Below are 19698 nucleotides of genomic sequence, written 5' to 3'. Positions count from 1 at the left end.
TGTAATGTACATACAGAAAAAACTTGCCCCTGCCATCTCAGCTGAGGCCATGGTAGGTTATCCTAGACCAACTGACAGCCAGATAGTCCCCAAACATAAAGAATCTAGGCAATATGGAAAAGATCCTTACCTGACCCACAGGTGATCACAGATACATAGGCTAGTCCAGTCAAGACCAACTGAGCATGGTCCAGATCAGGAACACTACCCAGACATTCTATCAACTCATGAGCAAAAATAAACCATTATCATTGCATGCTGCTGAGTTTATGGGGATGTGTGTTACACAACATTACTGTGGCAATAATTGATATAATTACCATCATCTCTCATCAAAACTACTGCAAAATACTCCTAATGGGGTTCACTACTTCCTTTTATCTCCTTCAGATAATTTCTACATTCATCAGTCAACACAACCTTTCAAAAACATAAATCATGTCCATGTCAGCAGCCCTGCTTAAACCCTTCAATGGCTACACAATACACCTAAGACTAAAACCTAAACACCTTACCCTGGTATACCACCTACTTCTCCTACCACCTCTAGTACCACTCTTTCCTAGCCCATCATGATTCAACCACATCCATCTTCTTCCTATTCTTTAAACCCAGAAAACTTATACTAGGGTCTTTGCATATGACAATCCCACTACCTGAAAGAAGGCTCTTCTTGGGCTGGGGAGATAGCTCAGTTGGTAAAGTGCTTGCCTTGCAAGCACAGGGCCCTGGGTTCGATCCCCAGCACTGCAGGAAAAAAAAAAAAAAAAAAAAAAAAGAACGCTCTTCTTTCTCTCAGTCCCCTCTATTTACCCTCCTCCCCACTTTTCTCCTATCAGCTCCTTCTTTAACTCAGATATCAACCTAATGACCCTTTCACAAAAGGCCTTCCCTTCACGCCCAGTCTACAGGAGGTTCAGTCACTCTCCCTCTGGTCTCCTGTTTTACTTCTTCATATTCTACTTATCACTGTAAGACATTTGTACATGTGTTTTTATTGTGTGCTCTCCCCGCTAGCTGTAAGTTCCGCAAGAGCAGGAACCTATTCACTGCTGAATCCTCAGCTCTTAAACAGTTCCTTCACATAGTAGGTACTCATTAGAGATTCGATGAATACTACCTGACTCATTTATTAAATGAATGAATCAGATCCTTTCTGACATCAGGTTTCTAAAAAAAAAGGAGACAGACATGCTGAAATGGAAAAGAGAAAAGACAAACTGATTCCAAGAGAGAAATCTTGAAATCACTTGACCTGATACAGAATGAAGGCAAGAGTTTGGACTCTGAAATCAACCTAGAATGGGAACCTGGCTGTGCACCTTACTATCTGTGTAAACAGGGACACATTAGTCACCTCTCTACGCTTGCTTCCTCATCTATAAAGCAAGGTGATCATTATGACATCATAGCATTGTAAAAATTAAGTAAAGAAGTCTACATAAAGTACTTAGCCAGATATATGGATCAAACAATCACACAATATTAGTGATGATAATGGTGGTGATGGCGATGGTGGTACACACACCTCCCTGGTGTTATTGATTAAACTGACATAGTCCAGAGTATCTCACTCAATCTGTTGTGTCTACTTGAATTTTCTTCAATTTTAGGCACTTCAAATTGTCCCTCGTCATCAAGAATGGAATAAGCATAGAACCTACAACCAGAAAAGCTGGGTTCTGGCTCTGGTTCTGCAACTAATCATCTGGGTAACCTTGGATGAGTCACCAACTTCCCAGACCCGAAAGTTTTCTTGTCATTTGCTCAATCCATGCCCAAGACAGGAGGTGCAGGAAATATTCTGTGAAGAGGTGTCAGTATTGGTGTAAGATAGAGTTGTGAAGGTAGAGAGACAAACACTCCACATTAATCCATTCTGGAGCAGAAAAATGAGTGTCTGAATACCTTAAGACCTCCCAAATCATGTTCCTCAGAACACTAGACCTGTTGAATGATTAGACATGCTTATTCCAGACCCTAATGTCTTAATGGCAGGGACATCATCTGCCTTTGTTGTCTATTGTAGAACCAGTGGCCAGCACAGCACCCAAAACACACTGGCATGAGCTTACTGCATGCTTGTTGAAAGAATGGACAAATGAATAAATGAACGGACAAACATATATGGGAAAAGCCGGCTTAACAATGTCAATCAGTTCCTTATGCACATTTCTTGGAGCCTTTAATATGTGAACAAGCTCTGTGAAACACATAGAATGCAATGCTTCCCAACCTTATTTGATCAGAGAACTTGCTCTATTTCCCTTGAACCTCATTAACATCTCCCAGAGTTATAATACTCTATAAAACACTGGGAAATATCATAAGCTTATATAAGTCATTTTTACCGTCATGAAATATTTGAGTTATCTTACTCTTCAAGCACAAAGTAATTAAATGGCCAAGTAATTTGGTTCATATCTATTATATTGCTGTTGTCTCCCAGCACCTGGGAACCCCGTAAGTCTGCCATCACCAGGCAGGACCTCATCCTCTCCAGGTGTCCTGCCTCATTTCCGTGCCCTACTCTGTGCTCCCCATCACCAACCTGGTCTGCCAATCCTTCCACGTCTTCTTCCACCATCTCCACTCTACAGTCCTACCCTGACTGTGAAGTTTCTTAAACTGCTGTCATTACTCCTCCACCCCCTTCACAACCACCCCAACAAGTTTTAACCTTGCAATTGACGATATCATCCCACCCCTCTCTCTTTTATAATAAAGGCTGTTCCTTTGTCTTGCACTCTCCCTCCTGACTCATGTCTAATACAACCTGGGTCCCCTCTTCCTTTCCTACCATTTGTGTCCCCACACTCCAGCTCTTCATAACTTCAGGCCTTTGCTCAAGTTGTGCTCTCTGCCCAGAAGACTCTTCCCTCTTAATCCTCCTGTTGAAATCCCATCATTTTTCAAGGTCCTTGTTATGATTTGGATCTTAAATATTCCCCAAAGGCCATGTGTCAAAGGCTTGATCACTGTGGTACTATCAGGAGATGGTGGAAATCTTAGGAGGCAGGACCTAATGGAAGGAAGTGAAGCCACTGAGGATGTGCCCTTGAAGGGGATATTGGGAAGCTGGTCCCTTTCTCTCTGTCTTTGTTCCTTCCTCTGTCTTCATTTCCCAGCTGCCATGATGTAAACAGTGTTCCTCCACCATGCTTTCTTGCCAACCAACCATGATGTACTATTGCGCTGCCCAGGCCCACATCTGTAGGGTCAAGTGATCATGGCCTGAAACCTCTCAAACCATGAGCCAAATAAATCTTTCCTCTTTGTAAGTTGTTTATCTCAGGTATTTTGTTGCAATGATGGAAATCTGACAAAGTCCTAAGCACAGGTAATCTCTTCAATGAAGTCGCCCCTGCTTTTCATTCCCACCCAACTAAGTACTCCCATGAACTACCCCAAGGCATCTGCTCAACTATTGCAAATATATTATTAGTCATATATATAAATGCAGAAAGTGCAAAGCTGGGAGAAAGCGTAGGAATCGTGTGAGTCAGTCCAGGAGAATGACCAAGAAGCTCATGGGAAAAGGAGAGACCAGGAGGTGTTTACAAGAATGACTTGAATGCTAAATGAAAAGGGTGTTTTGCATGAGAGTTGAAAAGTGATGCCCTCAAAGTTGTGAAGAGAAACCAGGAGAAGGCTACAGCAGAGAGAGCTACAGGGAAGGGAGTGTTTTCATGTAAGGAGGCTGGGGTGTGGGAGAGTTGATTCACTGTGGAACAATGCTCTCAGAGGGCCACCGGAAAGACTTGGAAAGCAAGCCAGCAGATGGATGGAAGTTCAGAATAATAGGGGGGCTGAGAGTACATAGGAAGATTGCTGATCAGAAAGGCTGGAAGTCAAGGAAACTGGGGATAAGAGGCAAGGCCTTGGCCTAAGCTGGCTGAAAGCCCAGATGGTGTCAGAGGCCAGATGAGTTCATTCAAAAGTCTTTGATGAGCATTCAAAGACAAGACTGATGAGCAATTTTTCTGATGTCTATGAAGAACAGATTTCTCTAATGCTCCACTCATGGTACAATCCGTATCCCACCCAGATCCATGTGTGTGGGCTACACCACGGGATGGGAGGTGGTGGAGGGACTGGGTGTGGAAACTTCTTTCACTGGGGCAGGGCTTAAAGGCCTAAAAGGGAAAGAACAAGCTGAACATGGTTCAGAATCTGCAGAGATCAAAGGCCTCCAAGCACAGTTCAGGCACCAAGTATACAAAGGCCCTGGAAGCAGTGGGTCTACTCTCATCTAAAGGTAGACACAGAATGGCAATGGGGAAGCCAAGGCAAAAATATTCATTTTCTAAAATTCTGTACCTTAGGCAGGATTTTTTCCAAATGCACGTAACCAGATTTAAGCAAACAACAACAACTAATGGAAGATATTGACTCACATAACTGAGCTGTCCTGGGATGCTTCAGGAGAACTCTGAGCTTCAGGTGAACCCTGAGCTCCAAATGATGTTGTCCACGCTCTTGAGACCATTCAGGGACACTTCTCACTGCAAGATGGCCTCACTCTCTCCTACTACAGCTTCCTCCATGGAGCAGAGCCACCAGTAGCTCCAGGTTACATTACTACAGCACAAAAGAAAAAAGAAAAAGCAACCCAAAGCAAAGAGTGCCTCCTTTCCTAAATGCAAGCAGAAAAGAAGCCTCATTGAGCCAGCCTGGATCATACATTCTCCCTGAGTCAATCACTTGGTCAGGTGGAAAGAGTGCTCAGATTGGCCAAAGCCAAGTCACATGACCAACCCTGGAGTCAGTGTCAACTCCACACAAACCACATGAACTGGGGAAGAAAGTTCCCCAAAGAAAAAGTCTGGACAAATACTAAGTCCACTACAGTGTGGGCACTTTTCCATAAGGCCCCAGATAACAAAGGCTGAAGCTCTGCGCTGGTTGTTAAAGCACAGAAGAGCTTTGAAGTCAGCCTGGACTGGTTCTGACACTTACTAGCTATGTGACCTCATGTAAATTACTTAATTTCTTAGTGCCTCAGTTTCCTCATTGTAAAATGGGAATAATAACAGTGCTACATTCTAAGGATGTTTGTGAGGGTTAAATGAAATAATGCACATAAATTACTAAGCACGACGCTTAACACAAAGAGATCAATAAACAGTAGTGCTACTACTAGTAATAATAACTATAATGACTATTCGTGTCATTAGAACCAGGGCACCCCATGAAGGGCGAGCAGTGACTCTGTGAAAGAGAGAGCCATGTCAGCATCTGGATAATCAGCCAGGGTCAAGTCTCATGAAGGGCAAATCAGGACACAATAGAGGCCCATAAGTCAAAGCTAGATAACAATTCAAATGAATGTGTTGAGCATCATGTGCACCAGGCACTGGGAATACAATGTGAGTGAAACACATATAGGTGGCTCCAAAGAGAACTATCCTGAAGGGTGACTATGGCACTGTACACTATTCCAAGGAGAGGGAGGATAACTGAGGCTGCTTCATTCTTTCAGCCACAGGCAGAAGGCCCTGGGATTATGCTGAGCAAAAAAAGAACAATGCAAAGAGCCTAACAGATGAAACCATAGGGAGAAACGGAGGAGCCACAACCAACCACCTACCCATCCCCTCAAAATATGTCTCCACATGAATTAGAAAAACGTGCCTCTTCCTTTTAAAATTTTACTTCCATCTCCCTTAAATAGTTGCATTAAATAAGCAAATTTACTAGGTCTACAATGTAAATGATATCCAAGAATTTGCAGTATACAGCCTATACAATTGTACATCGTAGTTTTGGGCACAGGTAAAGAAAATAGATGGGAGCTAAGAGGACTGAGGGGCTGGGGTGGGGATGGAGTGTCTGAAAGTCCCTGGGCCTTTGGAGACAGAGTGCACCTTTTGCTATGGAAATGTACTGTTCAATATGGTAGCCACACACCACAAATAACTACGGAGTCCTTGAATATAGCCAATGCAACTGAGGAGAGAAATTTTTAAAATTTTTCTATTTTAATAAATTTGAATTTTAAGTGTTAAACTGAAGCAATATAAAATATCTTTTCATTCAACACAACTTTATTCTTTAGAACTACAGTCCACTTTACCCACTGCAACACAAAAGATTTCATATTGTATTATACTGTATTTATTATGTTGTATTGCTTCTCAATTGTTTCTAATATCTCATTAATTTTTATATGATTGTATAGTAAAATATAATATTTTATATGATAGGTTACATAACATATATTATGAAAATTAATTTCACCTGTTGCTTTTTCCTTTCTTAACATGGCAACCAGAATTTTTAAATTCCCTATGTGGCTCACAGATATTTCTACTTCACAGTGCTGCTGTGAAGACTTCCTCAGATCTATAGGGTTAAGGGGCTTGGGAACAATGCCCAGAGATACTGATTGTTTTGGTTTTTATTTGAAGCAGACCTTTCTATTTACTCCCAGACTGTCCAACTCTGTTTACCAGGAGAGAAAATAAGACAGTGAAAGGAGAGGAGCAAAACTCAGCCCACAGAGCTCAGCAGAGCACATAGCAGAGAGTCCTGGACTGCATTATTCTGAACTCTGTTATCACCACTTACTGCTTACCAAGTGTTACAGAACCTCCCTGAAATTTAATTTCTTTATCTATAAATGCTGAAAATATCTTATCCATTTCACTGGATTCTCTGGAGGATTACATGTGATAATCCACATAAAGTAGCCTGGAGTCCAGCACACCATATGTACCCAATAAAGAATTGGAATGTTTGTTATTTGGGAATAAGAAGGTGCAATGAATGGTTTTCCTCATATTATTTGGCTCAATTTCCATAGTTCAAGCAGGTCCATCCTGTCTACAGGTCTCCTCATTTATCTTTCTAGACTAAACAGCTGATAGGAGTATGTCGCTCAGTCTTCTATGTCACTGATTTGCTTGCTCTAATGCATTACATCTTTAAGATACATGATGAAACTTGTAGAAACTTAGATGCTGAAGCATACGAAAGTGAAATAACATTTCTGAATTATTTGTGACGATAGCTAAAATTAGTCAGCATGTTTGTTCCAAATTATCCACCTTGTGAATGTCTTAAGAGTTTACAGTAACCAGGTGTGGTGGCACACACCCATAATCCCACAACTCTGGAGTCTGAGGCAGGAAGACAGTAAATTCAATGCCAGTCTCAGCAACTTAACAAGGCCCTCAGCAACTTAGAGATCCCATATCAAAATAAAATATAAAAAGGGCTGAAGATGTGGCTCAGTGGTTAAGCACCACTAGGTTCAATCCCCAGTACCAAAAGAAGAGAGATTATAGTAATCTCTGAATCTTTTGTGTCAAAAACTGAAATGTGTATCTGCATGTACAGATGGATTCCTTTTACCTAAATGTATTCTTTACCACTTACCTGCTGCTTTGCCTAGACTTGAGATAAGCAATTTGACTTTTAGTGTCACAGAAGGTTCATGTTGTCTATAAATTAGAAGTTTACTTTAGTAAACTCCCTCTCATATATTACTTACTTCAAAATAATAATAATAGACTATTTCAACCACATCTGTATTCTGAGAAATGTCCTAACCTTTGTTCTGTCTTTCAATTCTCTTTCAAGTTCTGATTTTAACCGCATTTCTCCCTAACTCCCACTGACCCTACTTAAGAGTCTTTGTGTGGAGTCTTTCCAAATCACTTTGATAGTCACAGTTTAGCCCTACCTTTCCTATTTACTTAATGCTCTTCGATGTTAGTGAATTTTTTCAAACATAAGTCCTCCTTACAAAGGAGTAGCATATCCCCCCAAAATGCTAATTTGCTTAAGCAATAAATAAATATATTTTGCATGCACACACACTAGTAGTCATGAGGATTTTATTTTAGATTCCACTTGTTCTACCGAGTCCAAGGAAAATTTCATGAACACTACATTATATTTACCCCCTGATTCTCAACAAGTCATTATTCTCTCTGACTTGCCTGCAATGAACATCAGACAAAATGTATTTTTCTTGTCCATAAAATGAGTATAATATAAATGGCCTTTGCCCAACACAGCAAGCCACCTCATTATTCGTAAATGTATAAACACTCTCCAGGAAATGCTCAAAGTTCTTTACAAGCATTAAGCCATGAATCTTCTGAAGTGCACTATTAATTATGTGTCATTATGCTTTGTGTAATAGGTGGAAAACCTGAAGGATGGGAACATAATACCAGTTAATAGTTGACTTTAGAAATATAGCTTAGGTTTTAACATTAGAACATGATATCTAGAAAGATGTCAAGGGGAAAATCCAAACAGAAATTCACTCTGCTCTAGGTCCTAATCAAGAAATACATCAGTGCAAATTATGATGGTGCTGGCCCTGCACACCTTACTGAGTCTGGCTTACAGAATCCAGGAATGAGGAATGAGTGGGAAGGTTGGAGTTTCCCAAGGATACAGACTGCCTTCCCAGCTTACTGGAAAGGATCATAAAACCTGGACCAGGTACAGAGTCAAATGAAGTTGCAGTTACCACAACAACCTCCCCACGTTTTGTTACTGATCCTTAGAAAGTTTTTCTATCAAATGTCCAGTAAAATGAAATTATTAATAAGAACAGAGCTTCTGTATATGTTCTGTCAGGTTCTTCTGTCTTATCTGACCATAACCAGGTATATAACATGGTCTCAAGGGTTCCCACATACACAAAGAAGATACTGTTCATCTGAAAAGGTCAAAAAAGGGGCTAACGTAGTCTATATAACCTTATACAGCTAGCAAGCTTTTTTTAATTGTTATTTTTGTTTCCTTTTGACAATAGTTAACAGAAGAAAGAAATCCTTAATGCCAGAATGGTTGAAAATATTCCCAGAGGAAATAATCCTCAAAGGAAAAAAAAAAGCATACCAATTTGAAATAATGGGGTAGAGAGTAGAGGGTAAACTTGGTGGCGGAATGTGTATCTAACATGTGCAAGTCCCTGGATTCAATCCAAAAAATTACTGATTGATTAAGAAATAAAAAATTTCAAGAAGGAAAATAATAAAATATCCAACAGTTGCAAAGTTGCTCAAAATACTATCATATATAACATGACAGAATATCCCCTACCTACTAAAAATCAAACCATTCCTGTAAGAAAATGCCATACAAAAGGTTACCCAAAGAACATTATACATGAACTAATTAAAAACCTCATAAAGTAATTGCATGTGTATAAATAACAACTACAGAATTCAGAATTACAGAAACAGTTGCACATAATGCTCATCAGGTTAATTATTTTCTAGGAAGTTGCTGAGGATTTTAAGAAGTCAAATGATAAGAGGGCAGAGAGGAGGCTCATGAACATTCCTTCTGGGATAGTTTCAGGGTGTTTTGTAAGCTTAAGTACTGTTTTCATTTTTTTTTTTTTTTTTTTTTTTTTTTTTTTTTTTTTGCGGTACTGGGGATCGACTTAGGGCCTGTGTTTGCAAGGCAAGCACTCTACCAGCTGAGCTATCTCCCCAGCCCTACTGTTTGCATTTTTAACAATGAATACAGAAAGCTCTACTAGAAGACTTTTTTAAATGATGAATGAATATATAAAGCTCTACTAGAAGACATTTTTTTTAATGATGACAGGAAGAATTCAAGGAGCACATTGAGCCTGAGCACCTAGGTGGTGCCCAGAGATCACTCCTTGGCCTGGGAAGTGTGGGAGGATCTGTCAACAGCTCTGAGCCCAAAAAATATCTTCCCACTAAAACTCCAGAACTCATGACCAAGAATTCTTTAATGCAATGCTTCTGTAAGTGGTTTGGCTATGTGACAAAGACATCATAATCCTTTTAAAAACATTCAGAAGCTCATGGGGACTTGAAAGTTGACATCACCCTGCTGTCAGTCAAAATACATATATATTAAGAAACATATGTATCTAAATTTACATATATGACAGCATTCATAACCCAACTAAACTATATCTCTGTCTCTCACGGCTAAAGAGTCAGGAAACTTTATTTTAGCATACAAAAAAACCAATTGCCTTCTATGAAACGAAAATAGCCCTAATGGTAAAACTAACTTTACTGCATGCTTAAATCATACTGGCAGAAAAATGAACTTGAAATTGCTGTTGTGGTCAGGGGGAGCTTCATTTGGGAGACAGTCATGTGGAGATTCCACAAGATGTGGTTGAAACTTAATATTGGAGGGTATACGAGGACACAAGAGTTTCTATAGAAATAGTAACAGAAAAGATGCTGTTGGAACTTCATTCAGGATAAAGAAAAAGCATTAACATTTTTTTCCTACTAACTCAGTTTAGAACTTTGCAAAATTGAAAATTAAAGGGAGTAGATATTTACAGAGTTCTGCAGAATCAGGATCTCATCTAGTATGTGAAGACTATAAGTCTACCACTTTGATATTCTGTAGCTAAGCATTTTAAACCTTGAAAATAAAGGGCATATACATATACAGAAGCTAAAAATATGTGTTGCTAAAATCCAAAGGTTAACCTTCTTTACATAAAAGCACCAGTGTAGACAACCTAATCAGCATACACTTCCCTCCTTCCTCCAAAAGCCATTCCTCTTTGCCATAAAAAAGAACTCAACACTATGCTAAGTAGAAATACATGAATGGAAAATAACAGTAATATTAGTTTCCATGAGGAATATTTCTAAATGATATGAGAAACAATACACTAGGAAAAACTTAAGTTAAATGTCATTTGCTTCAGTCTATATAGTCAAATCAAAATCACGTCTAGTCAACTTTGTGAGTTTAAGAGTACAGGACAACTTGGATAATTATGACCAAGTATCTTTTTTTTAACTGCAAAGTATCCAAGATTATCTGGAAAATTCATTCAGTGCATTGACTGAATATATTAGCATAATATTTAATATTATGCTTTCTCTAGAAGAGTTTACTATTCAGCTGGGAAGATAAAAAGAGCTTATGTTGAGCCAGGCACACAAGCCTGCAATCCCAGCGGCTCAGGAGACTGAGACAGGAGGACTGCCAGTTCAAAGTCAGCCTCAGCAAAAGCAAGATGCTAAGCAACTCAGTGATACCCTGTCTCTAAATAAAATACAATAAGGAGCTGGGGATGTGGGGCGTGGTGGTCTAGTACCCCTGAGTTCAATCCCCAGTACTTTAAAAAAAAAAAAAAAAAGCTTATGTTGAAGCACTGAGGATATTAGAGAAAACTACACTGTATGGAAAGAGAGACTGCAATGGCACTCTCCTCGGAAAAGGGAAAGAGACCTGAAGAAGTACAGTGGGAGGAATGAGATCTGCAGCATGCTCCCTGGCCAAACTTTCATTCATAGCGGTTACCTACTGGGTACCAGCTAAATAAGTATTTCCTAATAACCCATCCTCCCATCCTTCGCTGTCATCCACCAGAGACAAAGTCACTCGTGCACCTGCTGCATTGTAGCAATTGCCAGCACTGGTGTTTTCTGTCTGCCCGATGCACAGCTGCCCTCAGAGGGAGCTAGAGCTTCGCCTTTGTTGCAGGTAAGATGATTTGGGAACAATGCTCTTCCTACTCAGTGGAGGTGAAAGCTCATCAATATTCCCCTGTGCAAAACCAGAGCATGCTGCTGTTGCAAAGTCCCTGGAAGAGAATACTCCTTGCATGAAGGGAGTCTGAGCAATGACTCGACCGGTAAATTGGCTGGGAAAGTTGCAAGGAGCAGGGCAGGTCAGTCATTTCTGCCCGCCCAGCCGGAAACAGGAACTTGGTGCACATTCCAAGAAGGGCACCAGCTTGCAAAGGGGAAGGGAGGATCTTGCTGCTGGTAATACCCTGGCCTCCAGAGGGAAATCATAGGAACTTCCACTGAGGTCAAGGCCATCCGATGACACTAGCCCTGGTTTTCAAATTGAAATAAAATTAGACTCACCAAAAGGTAAGACATTCAGAAACCAAGGGGACAGAATGAGTCTTCCTAGACAAAAAGAATTCAAGAACTAGGAACAAGCACTGAGTGACCAATAGGTTACATACCAGCCAAGCAAGGGTTAGGGAGAAGTTTTAGTGCCTATGACAACTGTGATCAATTTGTAAAGAAACATGAGAAACCTGAGGTCCAAATTGGGCTCAGTGAGAGAATATTCCAGGTTAATTAAAAAATGTTTACCTGTGGTTAGAGACAGGGGAATCAGCAGCACACTGCCCTGACAACCCACACAAGTCTCTCAGTAGAAGCTGGTTAAGAAATCTATATTCCAGGCACTTATCAGGTTGAACATAAAACCTTGTCAAAAGCCCAGTAATATGTCAATGAAAGAATTTTTTTTTTCTTTAATGTGTAAACCAGCAAGGACAGAGAAGATGAGAGAAGAGACAAGAGCAAAACCATTTTTGGTGGGGTAAAGGAAGGACAGTAAACAATCTCGGCAGAATCTTCAAAGGTGGAAGTAATTAAAGGCAATTGGGCCCTATGGAGGAAGTGTGGATTGAAAAGAAAAAGGATTGATTGCATGTCTCCCCCACATCCCTCAGCCACTCTGAGCAGTTTGGCGACAGCCCCTTCTCTATAGATAGCAAAATGCCTCATGTCCCCATCCTCCAGGGTCTCCATACATCAGGCACATTTGAGGTGCTCTATGGAAGACAGCATGAAAGTATTATGTGAACATCTGCACACCAGATGCTGAGACCACCAGACTCCTCCACTTGGTTCCCAGCTCAGGCGCTCCTTCAACCTTCAGATTACTAGTAGAGCCTTTTCTGAGGACTCTCATCAGTCCAAGAGGTGGTGACATTAAAGGTTCTCCCAAAGAGAAGGCCCAAATAGATCCCACTACAGTGAAGTTCATGGTCTAGAGACCATCCACATACGTCAGCTTTTAACCTCCCACTCAAATGTCAGCAGACAACCAAGGGCATTTGAAACACAATAAAAGTCTCAAACAGGAATGCATGAGACCTAAACAGTGAAAAGACAAGAGCAACTTTTGCAAACTGAAACTGTGCAAGAAAGAGAAAAAAAAAATTCCCCCAAAAGTCATTAAGCTTCCTGAGGGGAATGAGACCCTGGAACCACAAAACAAAAACAAGAAATACAGAGATATACAAACACAAACACATAAATAAGCATGTATGTGTGTGTGTGTTCAGAGAACAAAAAAAAGCTTTTAAATGAAAATACTAAATACATAATTATAGGTATAAAATCTCAATGAAAGGATTTAGATAATAAAATTGAGAAAATCTTCCCAAGATCAGGAAATAAAAAGAAAAAGGTAAGAAAATCAGAGGCCTGATCCAAAATATCCAATACCTGAACAGTAAGTTTCTTAAAGATGCATCATAGAAAACAGAGGGAGTAAATCACCAACAGATCATTCAGGAAATTCCCCAATCCAAAGGATATAAATTTAAAGATTCAAAAGCCCACCTCAAGGCACAACATCATGAAATTTCAGCACTGCAGAAAACAAGAGAAAATTTTATGAAATTCCAGAGAGGACACAGCCAGTGTGGAACCTGTACACAGTCTGCAAACAAAAATTGAGGGGTGGGAACAGTTTTGAATTCCTCAACAACCACACCACAATCTAGAAGACAATGGAACACTGCCTTCAAAATTTCCATCCTAGAATTCTGCACTCAGTCAAACTATAAACTGTCAGTGGAAAACAGATATTTTCAGGCATTCACAGTCTCAGAAAGATAGATATCCCACTCATCCTTTTCCAGGAAGCACCCCAGGACATGTGCTACTAAACTAGGGAGTCCACCAAAATACAGAAAGACATGTTCTGTGGGTACCAGGAGATCGACACAGGAGTGAGATGATGGGAATCCCCAGACACTGCTAAAGGGAAGCTCTTGGGGAGAAATATCCAATGGCAACCAGTCCAGATTACAGCAAGCCAGGAGGCTCAGGACTGGCTCCTTAGAGAAAATGAAATTAACAAAAGACCATTTTGAGGCAAGACTTTGAAAACGGGCCAAGAGTTGTAAGTTGAATTAATGAGTACAAAATGATCAAATAAAGCAATTATTAACTCAAAGAAAAACAACAGAAAATGTGCTTAGCATAACTACGAATATTGATCCAGCCATTAATCAATATTCTGCTTTAACTATTGCAAGGGTGGTAAAATTAGGGAAGCTGTGCTCATGCTGGGGGGTGGACAGAAAAAGACAGCCTACTCATTGTCCTCCACAGTGGGAAGTTAACAGATAAAGCTTAAGTTGAAAAACTCAAGAAGTATCAACTACAAGCAATGCATGCCAAAGAATTACAAGTGGTTACTTCTGGAAAGGAAGAAATGCAACTTGGATAAAGGTTTAAAATTCAAAGCAAAACCAAGTTGGTTTCCATGCTCCATGTCTATTTACATTTGTTTGGCTTTTTCTTTGTTTTCCCAATAGCAAACTATTTTGAAAAATTCCTTTCTTGTTTTTCTAAACAAAAGAAATTTTCATTTTCTACATCTATGCCACAGTAGCTGTGGTCATCTGAGCTCTAAGCAGTCACGTGGTGAGGAAATTAATAGTCATAATCTGATCCAAGGAAGGACTGGTCGAGCCAGGGCAGAAACAAAAAGACCAGCCCAGGGGAAGTAGGTTTGGAGGTACAGGCAACTACTAAGCCTCCCTCCTGCAGGTTGGTTGCTGTTGCAGTTTTCAATAAAACTCTTCTAATACATAATAGCATTGGCACAGGATAATTTTACAATTTGTCAGTGACTGTGAACTAATTTCACTTCTTTCTGACAAAAGTGAATGCCCAATTTATGACCCTAATCCAACCAAAACAGCTAGCCCCCAGGACTGTTGATATGGGTTCAACTTCAGTTACTCTGTTTTGCCTGGTGCAGACTAGACAAGAAGATAGCATAGGAAGGAGGCTAAACAAGTGACAGTGTCATCAACAGATACTTACTGACCACCCCTTGGGGCCCCAGCACCAGGTTAAGGATTAACACGCCTGATGCTGTGGATCAAGGTTCCCTATCCTGAACAAGAGCTGGGAATCTGGGCAGGGGTGAAGCAGAAGCCAGGGAGCCAGAAAGCAGGGGCCAGGAGGAGAGGCACCAACCTGGCCAACCTGGAGGAACCTGAAGGCAGAGGCAGGATCAGAGGGCCAGGACACAGGTTCCTAACACTCTGGATCCCTGGAGGAAAGCAAAGAGGCCAATAATTCTTCCCCAAGCATAAATATGGGTCAGTCACTACCCACAATTTCTTCAACCTCCCTGTTAAGGGTCCTCTTCAGAGAGCAAAGGTTGCCATTCTCTGAGCTTCACCATGGTTTGGTAAAACATAGCCCTTGCCCTTGAGTAACTAGTCACTGAAAAAACAAGACCATCTTTTTACAGAATAAAGTAGGTAAACAAGTTGAAATGCTACAGCATACATGAATATCCTATATTCTTTCCTATTTGGAAAGATTTGAAAAATCTACATCAAGGACCCAAGTGGGGCAAAGGTACAGTTGATTAGAATTGATTTGCATGTGTTTACAACACTTGCCCTAAACAGTTCCACAAACCAGAATGTACACACCCTTATGGGAAGAATCAAGATCATTAACATAAACACACTACAGTAGGCATCCTGCGTTGGCAAGAGTAGTTAAGACACTGATCAGATTAATTAGAGTATAGGGAAAGTATGTTTCCCTATACTTTAATTAATGAAAACAAAACTAAAGTAGACATATCTTCAAATATCTTCAAATAGTCAATGTGAAAATTACTCATACTTTTCTTTTGCCCATATAAATCCTGGTAATTTCATACTGCATATAATCCTTGTGGAACAAAGAGCTAACATCGTGTAACCTAATTTGTTAAATCCCAAAAGTGATTTGGGAAACCTGCCGTTAGTAGTTGGGTTTTTCATTTATTTTTTTTCTCCCCAGCTCTATAGGGAAGAATCATCCAGGATGCAGTAAATTCAAAATTTCCTAAGAGGAAAATGAGCACTCACTGGAAAGACAGGGTATATACACAAAGCATATAACTATTTTGGATAATCTTCAAGTCCACTTAACCACCATTCTATTGTTCCAAGTTAACACTGAGATCAACTCTTCTAATCAACTATTCCAGTTTCCAAAGAATGACAAGAGATGAGATTGTTCCTGAACCAGACATACAACGCCTTACGTCTGTTATTCGTCCATGAAAAAAATAAAGTCAAACGGAGATTTAGGATCCCAGAAAAAAAAAAAAAATGGCACACTCTCTCATCAAGGCCCTAGTTTTTCCAAGTACATATATTATCCAAGCCCCTGTTTTCAAGATCCACGCACCATTTCCCGTAAGAAAAAGACTGTGAGCTTGATGGAGTGAGGCACTAGGGCACCTGCAACAGTGGAACATCTTCCTGGATTCTGCCAACTTTCAGTCAAGACTGCGCTGCCCCCGGAGTGGAGAGGAGGAACCAACTCTGCCGCGCAGCTGGGAAGTGAACCCAACGCCAGGCGACTTGGGCCCTGAGATCCAAAGGAAAAGGGGGCGGGTGCCTCCCTAAGAGAGATCGGCGCCAGAGCCCGGGGGACCGGCTGCAGTCGGCGGGAAGGCGCGCCCACGCAGGACGCGCACCAGTCCTTTCTTCCTGGACAAAATGGGACGGGTCCCTCACCTGCCGTGGGGCGCCCGCGATCACTACGACCCGAAAAGTAGAAAGTCCTTCCAGGTTCCACGACGGTCAGTTTGGGCATGTGGAAGCCACCTCTGTCCGCGCGCATGGCAGTCCTGACCCTCCCTGCCGGACCGGCCCGCGCCGCCCTTACCTGACTGGAGCGCTTCTGCTGCGCCAAGCCGGGGAGAGTGTGAGGTCTGTCGGCTCTGCAAAGTCCGCTGCCAGGCGCCCTCCGCCCCCGCCACGGAGCGCCCCGCCCCACCCCGCCTCCGATCGCTCCGCCCCGGTCGCTATAGCTCACGGCCACCGGTTGATACCGCCTTGTAGCAATTTCAAGGCAAAAGGCCGGAATAGATCGCAAGTGTGTCCAGGCTCCCGCCCCCAAGGGACTAACCTTATGCTATCGGACACAGCGCTGGGCCTCCCTAGGCTTGGGCGTCCCAGCCCAAGAGAACCGCCCCACGAGGGCTCGTAGGTCCCCGGCCGGGAGAACCCCGTGCAGTGCCACCTGTGGGTGACTGGGAGCCCGGTAGGAACTAAGAACCGCACCTCCTCTTCCGCTAAGGGGTGGCGGGTCAAGCGGGTGACGAGGTGCCCCGGAGTGATGCAAGACTTTATACGAAAAGAATAAATCATTTTACTGTCAAACCTGATACTTATAGGGTCACGTGCACAATTCATGTCTTAACACTTCACTCTTTGAAGAGTAGAAAACGTTTTGATAAGACTTAATATGTTCCAGGCGCTGCTCCAGCGACTGTACCTCAAATTCATAGTATCAGAGACCCCACTTTAGATATGGTGAAAATAAGGCATAGAAAAGTAAAACAACTTGTCTAATGCCAAACAACTAGTAAAGTGAAAAGCTGAACTTCAAATCCAGGTAGTCCTCCTGGGAAATCTTGGCTCTTAAACACTGACTCACTGAAATCTGAGTGTCCAGCATGTGCCATAAACTGACACAGGCTTGTTGAATACAAAACAGAGCTCTGCCTGCAGGGAGCTTTTATTCTATGTGGGGAACAAAGACAATAAACATGTAAAACATGTGAGAAGGGTCTTGGCAAAATTACAGCCAGGTGATGGAAGAGAGAGTGATAGGAAGAGTGTGGAGGAGCCTCCGGAGACACGGTGGTCTTGGAGGTTTCTAAGGAGCAAGTGACGGGAGAACTGAGACCTGGAGGATAACACAGGCAGCCAGCCTGAAGATGGTACTGAGGAGATGGCAAGTGCACTCAAATATATGCCTTGTGCTTGTTTGGAACGAGAAACAGTGCCTTCCTATATTACCTCTCCTTTGATCATTATAATTACCCTGAGAAGGAGTCTGACAAGATTCCAGGAAAAAAAGGTAAGCCTCAGAGAGGTTCTAAAGACTTACTAAAGTCATTCAATTAGAACAATGGGGATGGGACAAAATGGACTTTCTGAATCCATATCCTCTCACACTCCAGCCAAAATCTTGGGTATACATAATGAGGTACTCCGAATGAATACTGTAAAATTTCTCTCGTGTAATCTACTGTCTCCTCCCTGCCCTGTTCTCTCCTGCCTCTTACCCTATTCAGATGCCTTTTTTTTTTTTTTTTTTTTTTTTTTTTTTGCGGTGCTGGGGATCGAACCCAGGGCCTTGGGCTTGCAAGGCAAGCACTCTACCGACTGAGCTATCTCCCCAGCCCTCGGATGCCTATTTTAATTAGTTAATAATTCCCCCCAGGAACAGTGTTCTTTGAGAGATGGAGGGTCATGAACCCTCTGAAATTGTTTGCAAAAAAAAAATGAGGTGTTTGTGTGTGGAGAAAGCTAGTTATTATAGTAATAAAGTTAATTTTCTCCCAAGAAAGATGCTCAGACACATAAATGAGAAGACTTTAGAACGTTAATTATATGACTTTTGTAAGTTTAAATGCCCAATATCAGATTGACATTGTTTCTGTACTTGAGAGATGAAAATACATCTTTTTAACTTGCATATAGCTTCCACATAGGGCACAGGAAGACATACAGAATCAACATGGAAGGTTTGTAAATAAAGCAGTATTTGTATTTGGAGCTTCTTATACTCCTTTTTGTAAGTCTCTAGATTCCTTTTTTAACTTTCTACTTTCCCAAATTGGACTTAACCCATCACAGGTAATTAATAAATTCTTGTTGAATGGACTAATGATGTTGATGATAATGCAGTCCTTATCAGTCTTGTATGGAGAGTCTGTTCCTACATGAAGATGACTTCATTGTGATGGTATGATATGTCTGTCTCTTTCTAGCATGTGCCAAAAGTAGTTGGTTCTTTGGAACTAATTACATACAAGGAAGGAGAAAGTTTTAAATGTTGCACACAAAGTCAATAATCATATTCCCAGGAATGGTTGCCAAATAAATAATTCAAAGGAAAGAAAAGACATCATATTCAAAGTATATTTATAAATGCATCATTTATAATAATAAAATAATTAAATGTTGAATAAGGAAATGTTTAAACAAAATATATCAATACCATAGAATGTCAGGCTATCATTAAAAATATTATCTGTGTTAATACAATAGAAATGTGGAGGAAAAGTTATGAAAAGTTTATATGGAAAAAAATAGAACCCAAGTCTTTCTGTACTCTATGATTGCAACTAAATAAAGATTATGTGACGAGAGGTTGAAAATATGAATTCTGGTTAACAGTTATTTGAGGGAAATCCTATGCACTAGTCCCTTTTCTAAATGCATTAATTCATCAAATTCTTACAAATGTACACAGTTATCTTTTTGTACAGCTGAAGAAGTTGAGGCAGAGAAGGTCTAAATAATTCACCCAAAGTCAGACAGCTATCAAGTGGAAAACCAGGATGTGGATACAAAGCAGTATGGCTCCTAAATTTATATTTGGATTTTTGTTTGTTTGCTTGCTTACTTGCTTGCTTTGTTTTTTTGTAGTGCTAGGGACTGAACACTGGGCCTCATGCACACTAAGCAAGTATTCTCTACTAAGCTACATCCCCAGCCTCCGAGTTTGCAGTCTTAACCATGCAGAGCTGCCAGAGAAAATAAACTTTGAATCCTGGATCATGTGGGGTCATTTAAAAATATTTCCTTGTATAATGTTTTTATGTTGGCTTGGTAGTAAGTGAAAACTTTTTAAAATACAG

General features: G+C 40.9%; 1 protein-coding gene across 3 annotated transcripts in view; it reads right to left on the bottom strand.

Moving 5' to 3' along the window:
- The window catches only part of Tec (tec protein tyrosine kinase), a 119516-nt gene extending 102437 nt beyond the window's left edge, over positions 1–17079 (bottom strand). Inside the window, exon 1 of one of the 3 annotated variants that reach the window (XM_047566868.1) lies at positions 16953–17079. The gene's annotated coding sequence lies outside the window, so the exon portion shown is untranslated. Of the gene's footprint in view, positions 1–16558; positions 16629–16709; positions 16784–16952 lie in introns of those variants that run through there. The other 2 variants (XM_047566867.1, XM_047566870.1) reach the window with 2 other exon arrangements.
- Positions 17080–19698: the final 2619 nt, after the last annotated feature.

The sequence above is a fragment of the Sciurus carolinensis genome, chromosome 10 (assembly GCF_902686445.1).
Source record: "Sciurus carolinensis chromosome 10, mSciCar1.2, whole genome shotgun sequence".
In the NCBI taxonomy this organism is placed as follows: domain Eukaryota; kingdom Metazoa; phylum Chordata; class Mammalia; order Rodentia; family Sciuridae; genus Sciurus; species Sciurus carolinensis.
This window is presented reverse-complemented; position numbering and strand designations above follow the sequence as displayed.